The sequence below is a fragment of the Balaenoptera physalus genome (assembly GCF_965194825.1).
Source record: "Balaenoptera physalus genome assembly, chromosome: 5".
NCBI lineage: Eukaryota > Metazoa > Chordata > Mammalia > Artiodactyla > Balaenopteridae > Balaenoptera > Balaenoptera physalus.
In genome coordinates, this window is record NC_138884.1 from 16,197,336 (window position 1) to 16,211,198 (window position 13,863).

The 13,863-nt window shown below is 37.3% G+C and overlaps 1 long non-coding RNA gene across 1 annotated transcript in view; it reads right to left on the bottom strand.

Annotated features, from left to right (window-relative positions):
- Window positions 1-13,863, bottom strand: part of LOC309660829 — a 1,143,314-nt gene that overhangs the window by 914,169 nt on the left and 215,282 nt on the right. The gene's annotated exons all lie outside the window — the stretch shown is intronic.

The window sequence follows — 13,863 nt, forward strand, 5'->3', positions numbered from 1 at the left end:
CTTATCCCTTGAAAATGATCTCTATTTATAGTATAAAATAAACAATCCAGGGAATAACTCTTCTTTTACTTCCAAATAAAACAGAACATAATTAAATTATTTATTTAATATAGCTAACCTAGGAGAAATTATAACCCCATTCATAACAGTTAGGTTATTGTTTAAATTTTTAAAAAATGTAACATCTGAGCCTTCTCCTAAATGAGATTTCAATAAAGAAGATATTGAAAGCTTGAAGGGGGTGAGGAGGATAATTCTAATCCTTTGAATTTCTGTTCTCAAATATTATATACTTACATGTTATTCAACATGCTGCTCTTTCTTTTCCATCTACTGTAATAAAATATCCTTATTTACTTCCCCCTTACATAAACTATTGAAATTTAGCACAGGTAGAAATCATGAAGTTAAAACTTAATATAATTTGCTACATAAAATTTGGTATATTAAAGCATAACAAAAGCAAATATCAGATGTCAAAAACTGCAATGTTTATGAGAAATAAAATAATACCATTTTATATAGTAATATAAAGAAAAACATGAATATTGCGATGGGCAAAGTATATAAACTTACTTTTAAATACAAACGGTAAGCATACGAAAATCATACTTCACCATAAAAGAATCAAACGCATACAGTACCATTTTTCATGTCTTAGAGATTTAAAAAGATTAAATGGAAGAAGTATGAGGAAATGTTACTCTCTTACACTTACAATTAGTTATAAATTGATTCATTTCTAAAGTGTAAGTGGGTGATATGTTTCAAAACCCTTATAGCATGTACACATATTCTATATTTCATTTCTAAAATTCATGACAAGAATTATGGTTTGTGAAAATTTTATGAAGATGTTTATAAAGCAGCTTTTATAATAATATACAATTAAAAGACAATGTAGATGTCCAACAATTTAGGATTTCTTAAACAAATTGTAATAGTTTCATACAATAGAATGAGGAAAGTCATTAAAATTACACTTTAAAAAGATATTATTTTCTAAGAATATCCATAGGGAAAAAATCAAGACATTTTTTAGTTAAAATATATAGTATCATTTTGAACAGCCTTCTACTTTGTAAATTTTGAAATTTGGCATTTTATAGTTAGTATTTCTAACCATCCATCTTTTTCCAATTGAAAAAAAAGGTGATTTCACATGGAATGAAATGTCCACCTCGGTATATATTCTATCAAGATAACAGTGTTATGTCAAATATAGTGTTTTGACAATATTAGAGGGAAGGGGACAGAGGAGTTCCACTTCTTAATGATACTGGGGAATGTGTCTATTCATATCCATGTCAGCCTCTCTGAGGTCATGGTCTGGTTTCAAGTCAACTGTCATCAATGCTCCAAACCCTGAGAAGACTGGAATACTCATAATCAAAACGTCATAATCCATGATATTTCATGCTATTCCAGGGAAGGCTATAATCTCTCTTTCACCTGTTATTAATCCTTTCTCTTTGTACATGTGTACAAGTGAATTCACTAACAATAAGATATAGAGTAAACAAGCAATCTTTTTGTCCTCAATAATCTATCATAACAGATGGCTTTAACTTCTTGGTCCATCATTTATTACATCCTTCATTGTCTCTAAGTTAAGCCACAAAGCTGAGAAAATGGGGTATAAATGTATGCATATTTTAAAGTGGGGTTCTAGACATATCATGGCAGTATAGTAAGCACTGTCTGTTGCTACCTCATAAAAGAGGATGTTAAGGGGCTTTTTGGAGAGAAGCGTTCTTTAACAGGAGTTGGTCGGAGTATGTTTTCCACCAAGACAATTTGGTTGGCAAGAGAATCTCTTGGATGGGGAGAGACATACAAAAAGAGAAGAGTGGCATCACATACCTAGATTTAATGCTTGCTAACCTGCAGAAAATTTTAGGTCTGTACTATGCTGTTAACAGAAATCTAAGTAAAAAAGTTATTGAAAGAATTTGACATGTGATAAGGGGTGGATTGAGGCAGTCAGTAAGGAAAGCATGAGGAAAGAGGGAAACGAAGAGAGGAGTTTTTTACGTACGCTTTCACCATTTGGTTGGGCAGGGCGCATGAGAGCGAGGAGAGAGGCTGAAGAGGTGAACAGTTGTGAGTCACCTGAAAGACTCCACACAAGAGCTCTCCCCCTGGGTGGGGGGAACTGGGCAGAGAGTCAGCAGCTATGGGGAAGCCCTGGGAAGTAACAAGACTGCATCCCCTGCGACAGGGAGCTCCCATCCTCTAGGCTTCCTCTAGGTTGTGAAGAACCTGCTAGAGCACCTTCCATGACAGGCAGTGTTTTATAATCAAGAAATACTCACCAGCTTAGTAAACAAGGCCATAACGTTGAACCTCTAATCTCTCCTCCCCTTTATCTGACCCTAAGAAGAAAGATGGAGTGAAGATGGAGAGTGAAATACAGACCAAATACCTCCTTCTACAATGCTGGCCATTGAACCACTACTCATTTAAGATGTGAAGGGCAGGAAAAATTTTTAATTTGGTTGTGAGATTAAAATTTTTATTTAGATTAGACTGAACTTCTGAACAACCTGAAAATGAAACTGTTCAAAGACTCTTCTAAGTGGTGAGAAGCACTAAAATCTATGGAATCAAACAAGTTGTGTCTGAAGCAAGGAAAAATCTAATAAATCATATTGAAGATATTGGTAAGAGGGAGAGAAAAAAATTCCGCTATTTCTTGACTGCACCCTAATGAGTTCAGCCAACTCAAAAAAACTGCTTATACATACATTAACTGTACGGGGTCATTCATTGGAAATATGCTTTACACAAATTACCTGTTTTTGAAGTAAATTATGCCCAAACCCTCCAAATATATATCATACATCAGGATGCAAAATAAGGTATTTCCTGTCAAATTTAACTTTCAGGACTTCAAACACACTAATCCATCAACAAATAGGTATTGCACGTTCATTCAAATATATATTCTGAGTACTGCAAATTGGCACTAGGGCTATAAATATGAGTCTAGAAAGTCTTAACATTTCATGTTTCATACAAACCTTAATACAAAAAAAATGAAAATGAGCATTTTCCAGTTTTAAACATTGTATTAGTTGTTTAGACTGGTAAAGATGATTAAAGTGCTCTTGTTAACCTCACTATTAGAGTAAGGTGAGAAGTTGGACTTAACTATAATAAAAGGTGGAATATGATTGATTTACTAAGAGAAGTACAGATAAAGTACCGTGGATTTCAAAAGAGGAATTATGTGAAAATCAGAGGCTTTTCAGGCACAGGGAATTAACAAAGATATTCAGTTAGATTAAGTCACAGTACTGATCAGGGAGTCATTATTTAACAATCTAGCTTTCCAGACCTACCCCCAGCCTTATATCTCCTACTCTTTAGCAACAGTTAACACCCCCGTGTATGAGGTCTCCGCACTGCCCCCCAAAATTACCACATCTTCATAACTACTCTCCTGTTAGGATCTCTTGTCCCCTTTACAGAGAGAAGGAAATTAAGATTGTTTTTCTTCTTTCTCCATTCTACAGAGCTTTGATCCCACATTCTCTCTACTATCATTCCCTTCAATCCTGTGCATCCCTCCTTCAACATTAGGTTCAAATGTCATAATAAAGAAAAGGGCAGAGGCTCTGAAGCCAGAAATCTAAGGTCTGTGCCCTGTATCTGCTTCTTACTCATCATATATATTAGTTATTCATTTAAAATCTCTGAGCTTCATTTTACTTTTCATATGGAATTTCTCTAGCAGTTGTTGTGAGTATAAAGTATAATTAAAAAAATACTTTATAGGCTATAATGTACCAGTGCTGAAACTTGTATAAACATTCAGAATGAAATTGGTCTCTACAACACGAATCTAGGTGTCCTTTAGCACTTTACAGTACTTTGTTTTAATCTCTTTTTCTCCCTCACTAGATAATAAATTCCTAAAGAGGCCAACTTGCTCTCATTCATCTTTGTAGCCCAGAGTACAGCATAGCCCATAGTGGGTACAAGGAGATTAGTTAAGGAATATCTGAGGTTAAAGGGATAAGGCTAAGATTAATTCAATCACAGCCATGTTAATTAGAAGTCTAAAATAAATGTGAATATAATTTATTCTATGTTCATTTCAATATATGAATTTAAAATTTTATAATAATTTACACGTTATAGTGATGTAGGAATAGGAACTACTAACCTGTTTACAGGGATGTTTAAGATGCTTAAAAAATATGGGTAAGCATGGAGCCAATGTTATAACTCATGGTATCATTTGATCTTTTAAATAAGTGAGATTGAAGGTCTGTATAAAAAAGAAAGCATGAATTCCCCTGCTTCTCAAATACCAAGAGACTGTATTTCTAGAAGGGAATTGAATGACTTGAACAGTTTGATTCATTTCTCCAGGATGCTCTCTTCACCTAAAATGGTGGTAAAACCTCCTTTGATCCATTTCATAGGATGCTGAAGATACAGAAAATTATACCTATGAAAAGCTTGGAGCTTTTTTAGAAAGGTCTTCTAATTTTCAGTTCTATTCTCTTTCCAGATCTGTGACATTTGAGTGATTGTTTTAATTTGCGCTTCCTGGAGGGCACTGGCCCGTGCATGATCCGGACAGAGGAGATTTGTTTTCTGCATGGTTTCTGTCTGCTTTTGGTGGAGCTGCTGAGCTGGGTGCCAGTCCTACTGCTGGGCATCTGTCCCAGGGTAGGAAGACCAGTGCTTCTCTTGGGGATGGATTTGTCAGCTGTCTTTTCAATGAAGAATGGCTCTCCCTGTTGAAACCACTTGCCCCAGATGCTGCCCTTCCCGCTGCCTCTCTCCGTGCCACGGTGGCTGTCACTGCCAGGCTCTAGGTGTGGCAGCTACTCCCAGCGGTTCTCCTAGACTGATTACCCTAGACAAGAACGGTTCACCTTCTTGAGGACAGGTCTACCATTCCGCTCTTCCAGGTCGACTGAAGCCTTAGTCCTTGCCTTCCTGGTACTGCCAGGAGGAAGAACAGTGGAGACTCCCTGTAAGAGAACTTTGCTGCTGCAGCCTCAGCCTGCCTGTTTTCTGCTTATTTCAGTAGCTTGTTAACACTGCCTGAGTCCTGTCTAATCAATAACCAAAGGAATTTCAAAAGGCTCTCATTCTGTGGGTCTCATTGACCTTGTTCTTTTTTTTTTTTTTTTTTTTTTGGCTGCGTTGGGTCTTCGTTGCTGTGCGCGGGCTTTCTCTAGTTGAGGTGAGGGGGCTACTCTTCATCGCGGTGCACAGGCTTCTCATTGCGGTGGCTTCTCTTGTTGCACAGCACAGGCTCTAGGCACGCGGGCTTCAGTAGATGCAGCACGCGGTCTCAGTAGTTGCAGCAGGCGGGCCCTAGAGTTTGCGGGCTTCAGTAGTTGCAGTGCATGGGCTCAGTAGTTGCAGCACACGGGCTTCAGTAGTTGTGGCGTGCAGACTCAGTAGTTGTGGCACACGGGCTTAGTTGCTCCGCGGCAGGTGGGATCCTCCCATACCAGGGATCAAACACCTGTCCCCTGCATTGGCAGGGGGATTCTCAACCACTGCGCCACCAGGGAAGTCCCGAACTTGTTCTTGTTTATCTTTTTCTGTTGCTTTCCACTCCATGATCCTCCAAACTCAGTGTATTCCTGGAATCCAGAATTATTCCCAGTACTTCTGCTGAGGACTGGCTATTCCTCCCAGAAAGTGCTGGATGACTCAGCCTCGGTGTTGGTCTATACTTGTATTGAAAGCAGCAGATATCCCACAACATTTCTGGCATTTTGATGGCTCTTGGAACTTATTTCCAAGACAGATTCAAAAGTCCTTCTATTGTATTGTTTACAGAAATGATGAGAAGCGCATGGCAGGCCATCAAGAGTTTGTCCTCAAGCCTCCATCTCTTCCTCATAAACAAATCTTGGCATTTAAAAAATTGAAAACTCCTGCTTGCATCTCATTTCTTTTCAGTGTGTTTGGAAAGATTGCCTTTTATAGCATCACGCTATCATGCTGCATCTGCAAACTAACTACTTCAGAAACTGTCCTGTTGCTCCATATGTCCCTTAATAAGCTAACTGAAACCTCACTTGTGTTTGCAACAATGAAAACTCACCAGGAACTTCACCATGCCCAGACCCACAATAAACATGATCAACTTCTTTTGTGAAGTTTGTTCTCTCCTATACCAGCTTGAATAAGTCCTACAAGACTCTGTCACATGTTCTTTAATTTACTTGATATAAGCAAGGCTACTTTCTTTCAATTTCTTTTCAATTTAAAGAATATATCAGAAGGAAATTTTTTCTTCGAAATTGTAGTTACAAATAAAAAGCAAGCTTAAAGATTATCGTTGGAGGAATCTCTGGTTTCTTAACAATAGGAGCTATGGTCACATGTACAGAGACTATACATATGGATGGAAGATTTTTTTTTCCCTTATATAGAAAAATTCTTTTCTAATTTCTCTTGGCCTTCTCCCCTGGCAGTGCTTTTAGAAAAAATTAATGAGATATGGTCTGGAAACCACTTTGTGCTCCTTAGAGAGGTGCTATGCAAATTTAAGAAAATAGTATAAGGAGTCATTATATTAAGAATCAGCTAATTATTTGAAGGACTGGGAAACTTAACTTTAACTTAGAGTGATTGAAGTATTTGCTGAAATTTTGAGATGATTGAAGTCCAGTTCTAACTGAGAATCAGCACTGTTGTCAATAGCCTTGGAAAGCATCATCAAACAGTGTTTCTTGTGCTGAGTTAAGTGTCTTAGAAACCTAATCATAGTCATTTTCCCACAGGAGAAAATATAAAATAGCTTGCTTTAGGCACCGCTGCAGCATTTCCATGGAGAGCTTTTATTTTCCTTTACAATTCACAGAGGTGTTTTACTACAATGCACAGTCCACAGCCTACTTAACTAGCTTTTCAGTGTCATAAACCTCAGGTTATGTTAGGTTAATTTTTCTCTTTGTCCACCTGACCTGCCCGCCTTTTTTTTCCCTTAAAACTGACAGCAAGATGACTGATTATAGCCAGCAACAACACCCCTTTTTCAATGCATGACCTTTTCTGGAATCAAGTTAGAAATTCAGAGGACATGAAGAAATCATTGTAAATTAATAAAGGAAAATAGTTCAACACCCACTGACCAGTTGAGCAAATCATCTTCATGTTCACTTGCCCCTAGAAATCATTCACAATGGATATTCTTTCAATTACAGAGAAAATTAACTACCTCCAAGAACTAGATTAAGAAGTCCAGTGCAATGAGCTGGGAAGGTCTTTATGAATGGTACGGCCACCTGATGAGTGACAATTTCACATTTAATTATAATGGTGTATAATTTATAACTCTCCCTCTCTTCTTTCAAATTATGCCACATTGGTAGGGTTTCCAGCTGAGAGAGTTATATACTGGGAGAAAGGGCTGCCTAAGACAATTTATCACATCTCTGTGATATAGACAATGGCACTACAACAAGTGGCACTGGATTTAACTTTCCTCTGAGAAGAAAAACATGTATCTTATAGCAGGATTTTTCAACTAGAGCTCCAAGCCTGTGGTTTTGATTACATGCCCTACGTCAGGAGACTCTATGGGTCTAGCAAGTAAGGCAGAACAAACTAAGCGGAGAATGTTTCTTATTTTCTCCTCTACTTACTCACACTGGATAACGTTATCTTTCTTTATGGTCAAACACATTATCACTAGGACAATTTGAATCTTGGTGGAGTAGGGGAGCCAGAGATAATGCTGGAGAAGAAATAAGAACTATTAGCTTTAAGAGGTATGACTTGTAGGGCTAGACATAACTGTGGGATGGTTTTTAGTGTGCCTGATAGGCACAAGTCTATATCTGTGCTCTAGGCTATTCTTACCATAATGTGGAATCTTAAGGAATCAAATTTAGAATATCTTCTATAAGAGTTTGAATAGTTCTGGCATGTATTTTGAGACATGAAATATGAAACATGAAATAGCAATAACACTAGAAAAGAGATATGCACAGATATAAAAGTGCCACAGCCTCTGCCTGCATCCATCACACTACATTATTGTTTATACCATCCTCAACTCTATCAGACAGTTTTTTATTCTTGAAATAGAAAAGTGTGTCACAATTCAGAGAAGTTATATATCACAGTGGGAAAAAAATTTTAAGAGTTAAACATGAATTTCTGTTTTAAAATACAGTAACTTTTAATGGCCTGTAATTCAATAATTGCATGTTAATGCAATTGAAAAAAATGTGTTTTAAGACAAGGCCAGCATAATATTTAATGAAGAAACACTAAATATGTTAAAAGTCTGGAAAAATATAAAATATCCAATAGCAACACAATTATTTAACACCATACAGGAAATACTAAAACTACAAGACATTGCAATTAGAAAAGAAAAAGAAATAGTGTATAAATTATAAGAAAAGAGAAGGAAAACTTCATTTTTATGCAGATTATATAATTGCAATGATTTTCCGTTACAAAAGAATCATCCTTCAAGAGGTCCGAGTCTCACACTATTCTGGGGGTTAAATAGTGTCCACACTAAAAGGGTTAAGTAGTGTGAGTGACAGGGTATACAGGGTCTTGGAATGTGAGGAGTTCACTCTACCTCACACATTCAGTCAGGTTAATGGACTGAGAATTCTTCTTTGGAAGTCAGCAAGAAAGCTTTCCAGGTATGAGGTCACTGTGTCAGGGTATACCCAGCTCCCTGATACTACCACTAAACATACTTTCTTTAATCTATGTCAGGCACCATGCACTCTATCTCAATCCCCTCTCTTGCCACACTCATCACTGACTCTTCTCCTTGCTGTCTGGAGCCTTTATATACTCTTTCCACTGCCTGGTGACCTACCATTCTCTCCCCACCCTTCCCTTATTTAGAATTTTTCATGATGTCACTTCCCCAGGGAATCTTTCCTTAATTCCCAAAACAAGGTAAGGTGCTACAGTTAAAATCTTCGTAGAATTATGTAGTTCTTCTTCATAACAATTATTTGAATTGTAATTCAATTACAGTGTAATTAGTTGTCCAGTGTCTGTTGCCCTTGCTCCCTACTTTCTCCATCTTCGTGTATTCAAGATAAATATTGGTTGCCATTGAAAACCCAGACCTTGACCATCAGCTTTATTATCAGAGGCATATTTGGTGAATGAATGTTTTCCGTTACTGGAGTTCTCTTATTTTAATTAATTAATTAATTAATTTTTTAACATCATTATTGGAGTATAATTGCTTTACAACGCTGTGTTAGTTTCTGCTTTATAACAAAGTGAATCAGCTATACATATACGTGTATCCCCATATCCCCTCCCTCTTGCGTCTCCCTCCCACCCTCCCTATCCCACCCCTCTAGGTGGTCACAAAGCACCGAGCTGATCTCCCTGTGCTATGCGGCTGCTTCCCACTAGTTGTCTTTTTACATCTGGTAGTATATATAAGTCCATGCCACTCTCTGACTTCGTCCCAGTTTACCCTTACCCCTCCCCATGTCCTCAAGTCCATTCTCTACGTCTGCGTCTTTATTCCTGTCCTGCCACTAGGTTCTTCAGAACCATTTTTTTTTTTTTTTTTTTTAGATTCCGTATATATGTGTTAGCATACGGTACTTATTTTTCTCTTTCTGACTTAGTTCACTCTGTATGACAGTCTCTATGTCCATCCACCTCACTACAAATAACTCAATTTCGTTTCTTTTTATGGCTGAGTAATATTCCATTGTATATATGTGCCACATCTTCTTTATCCATTCATCTGTCGATGGACACTTAGGTTGCTTCCATGTCCTGGCTATTGTAAATAGTGCTGCAGTGAACACTATGGTACATGACTCTTTTTGAATTATGGTTTTCTCAGGGTATATGCTGAGGAGTGGGATTGCTGGGTTGTATGGTAGTTCTATTTTTAGTTTTTTAAGGAACCTCCATACTGTTCTCCATAGTGGCTGTATCAATTTACATTCCCACCAACAGTGCAAGAGGGTTCCCTTTCCTGCACACCTTCTCCAGCTCCAGCATTTATTGTTTGTAGATTTTTTGATGATGGCCATTCTGACTGGTGTGAGTTGATACCTCATTGTAGTTTTGATTTGCATTTCTCTAGTGATTAGTGATGTTGAGCATCCTTTAATGTGTTTTTAGAAAGCTATTCTTCTCCCAAAAGAAAACAAACAAAAAGTTTCTCATCTTAATAATTTCCTTGTCTTTAATTCATTTAAATTAAAGTAACCCTTTAATTCTTTTGAATAAGTCTGCTTCTTTCACAAAACAAGCTTCTAAATTTTTGAAGTTTTGAAAATGTCCTCAACATTTTCTCTTCTGACTGAACATCATTTACTCATTCACAAGAAAAGGATTTACTGAACATCTGCTTGGACTGGGTATGGAGTCACAGGCTTTTCCTCACTCCTCATGTGACACTGTAGTTTCCAGGCCTTTCGTCTCAAAACCAATTTGGAGAAGTTTTCAGACCACTATGTTGCTACTCCTTTTCCTCCAGACCATTTTCCATTGACTCTATTTTTTCTCTTCTTGAGTCTGCACTTTATCTAGTTGTTGCAGAAACTCACTCTTCAGTGTGCCTCTTGATCTCTTTATCTCAGTAGTCCCCAAATTCGATTCTATTTCCCCAGTGCATATCTGATGTTTATTAGTGGGCAGCTGGTGGTGATAATGAAAAGGCTCAGAGGGTTCAGTTGTAAGAATTATGTAAATTATGGATGTGGGATGAAGTATAAAACAAATATATTACTACTTCGAAATATTTTCTCACACTTTTACTCCCAAAAGAAAGTGAAAAAACCATTGGAAGCTATTAAGAACGTGTCCTCTTTCAAAATGAATATTGTGAAGGAACTATTTTTTTTCCATAATAAAAAGAAGGTAAAAATTGAATGGGGAAACCACTCTACATATAACATGGGAAAATAAATAAATAGCTTGAAAAATCAATAGGAAATGACCAACATGAAGAAAACTTTCAATGGACTATAAAAATTTAAAATAAACATAATGAACAAAACATAAGATAACAAAGTAAAAGTGAAAATGACAGGCAGGAAAAAGGCCTAAGCTGATTTCAAAACTTAAGAGCAGATTTTGGGCAAAACTGAGACTGAAGCCTAATGTTGATGCATACATTATTATAGCAAATAATCTTTAGTCAGTTATAGAAATTAATATCTCTAAAACTTTGTGGAAGTTGCTCTCCCCCAGATCTTGTGCACCTTTTGATCAGTTCACAGAACATCAAAAAATCCTTAAAAAAAAAAAAAAAAAAAAAATCCTTGTGTGCCATGCCCCCAGGGTTACATCAAAACCATTGACTTAAAAGAAAAGACTGTATTAGAGACAAGGTAACTTGAAGGATGTTTCTGCCCTAGACTTCTGCTAGGACAGAAGGGGGCTGGAAGATAAAACTTTTGCTCGGACAGGGCCTTCCTTTTTTTTTTTTTTTTTATCTTGGAACATCTTGGGGGGGACTCTTGGAGAGAGGGAAAAACAGGTAACATTTGTCTTAAGGGATGTTAAAAAGCTATCACACTGTGCAGTAGGCTGAATGCTTTACCTCCTAGTTCTGACTTGGAGCACAGAGCATGCTAAGGGAGGGGGCTTCATCAAGGGCACACTTTTGAAGATATCTGTATCAGCAGCAAGAAGTAAGGCTATCCAGTATGGAAAAGAAAGGAAAAGAGGAGAAAGAAGAGAAGAGAATGAACAGAAGAGGAGGGAAAGGAAAGAAAGAACAACAACAAAAAAGTCACAACTTCTTTAAGAACTTACTCATATTAATCAACTTACATATTAACTTTTAATGATCTGAACACAGCAGGAAGTAAACTGCTTTGTTTTTTCTCCATTGTCCTTTAATTTCAATTTAAGTAGACTGTTCTTCCTATGGTCCAGAATGAAATGTTGGATATGTCCCATAGCTTTTCTGATCTATTTTAGTTAAAAAACCTTCTGCAGTTCAGTAAATAAATTACAATTTCAGTAATAAAGTTTTTCTCTCTTCATACTACTATCTCCATTCTTTTATAGAGTGGAAATGAGAAATCACTACTGCTTGTATTACCTGGCCCAATGGGGTAATTCACACCAACCCTTATAATGTGACTGTCCTTAATTCCTGTTTTAGGTTTTGTTTGGTTTTTTTTTTTGAAAGAGGACAGAGAGAAATTTATCAATTAAACACTGATTTCACAGCCATTTCACCTTAAGACAGTGTTAACAATTTTGTAGGTCAGGGAAGGTATATGAAGGTGAACTTCATGGAAGAAAACAATGTAAATCATGATTAAAAGAGAACCTTGGTTTAAAGATATTCTCTGCTATAGCCAGTAGGATTTTTGGGTGGGGAGGAGGGTGTCTGTGGTAGACCATGGTAAGGCCACAGTCAGCGACAGCTCTGTTGGTATCAAGAACATGGAAGGAAGAGTCTTTGTTTACCCCAGCATCAGGGGCAGAAACAGCAATGTGGAGAGAAAGCCAATTCCAGGACAGCTCAGAGATGCAGAGTCCCACAAGGCTCACCCTCGGTGTCTTCTTTTATTTGTTGTCATCTTCATTTCCATGAGATTTGTTGTGTTGTGTTTGTTTGTTTTGAATTTATGTTGCAAAATCCCTAGCTTTTCGCCTCCTGGGGAAAGGGCGCAGGTGCAGGTGCTCTGCAGCCTTTGGACTTGGTCTCCTGACTGACCAAGAGGCACATCTCTGCAGATCAAGAGCAGCATCAGCAAGATCCAAGTGCAAGTGAGCCAGAATCCATGGGAAAACGCCTGCCTCTGCACAGCACTAGCCCAGCCCCAGTACTGTCCACCTGACATTCTCTGTAGAAAGATCTCAAGACTTAGATGAGTGTTTGTCAAACTAGCTTTAGCAACAGAACCTTTTTGTTCTTACTCAGAAGCCCCCCGTGTGTGATGGGGTGGATAGAGGGTTTGGGGGGGGTGGTGCGGTAGGCTTCAGAGAGCTGCTGCTTGGCTAAACTGCCAAGGTCTTCTTTTTCTGAGAGAGAATCATGGTCAAGATGAAGACAGAGCTGACTCTCTCAGAACAGTAAAGGGATTTATATTTTAAGAGGCTTTGGAAGTGAAGAGAGCTAGCAGAGGGATCAGGCCTTTAGCAGGGGAAAGGAACTCAGGGGAGGCGAAGTCTTTTGGTCCTCAGCATAAACGGAGACATCATGATGCATCTACATTTGTTAACATAAAAAATTAAGAGAAACTTGCTTTTCCTTTTTGAGGAAAATCATTGGGAGCAAATGGCTCCTATTGAAACACAATACATGCGGAAGAGAATTTTTAAAGTTCTCATTAGCATTTCCAATGAGATTTGAGCATTAATAAAAAGGATGCTGCAATTAAAAATGTAAAACTGTAAAGGAGATAGTTCTTAAATATTAAAAAAATATCCCACAAAACTCTCAAAATATGATTTTTGGAAATGAACAAATCTCAATAGAGAAGCAGAATTTTAAAAAATGGTTAGAGCTGAACACACAGCATTTAAAATTAGATGAAGAAATAGGGAGTTTCTTCAAGAATGCAGTGGAAAATATAAAAGAGAAATAAATTATAGATGACATGAATATACATGAGATCCAATAATCTTAAAACAAGAGGTACAGATGGAAAAAAAATGGTAGCAGAGTAGTTTGAAAAAAACAGAATTAGGAATAATAAAATAAAGCTTTCCTGTTCTAAAGAATGACTTGGGCTTCCGTATTCCAAAGACTTTTTCTGTTCAAAGCATGTTCATTTATTCATTAGTTCACTCATTTATGTAATAATTGATTTAATCAACATTGACTGAGCAATAATGCTTAAGGGAACTAGGCATATACAATTTTAAAAAGGACAGTTCTTGCCTTCAAGAAGTTCATGATGT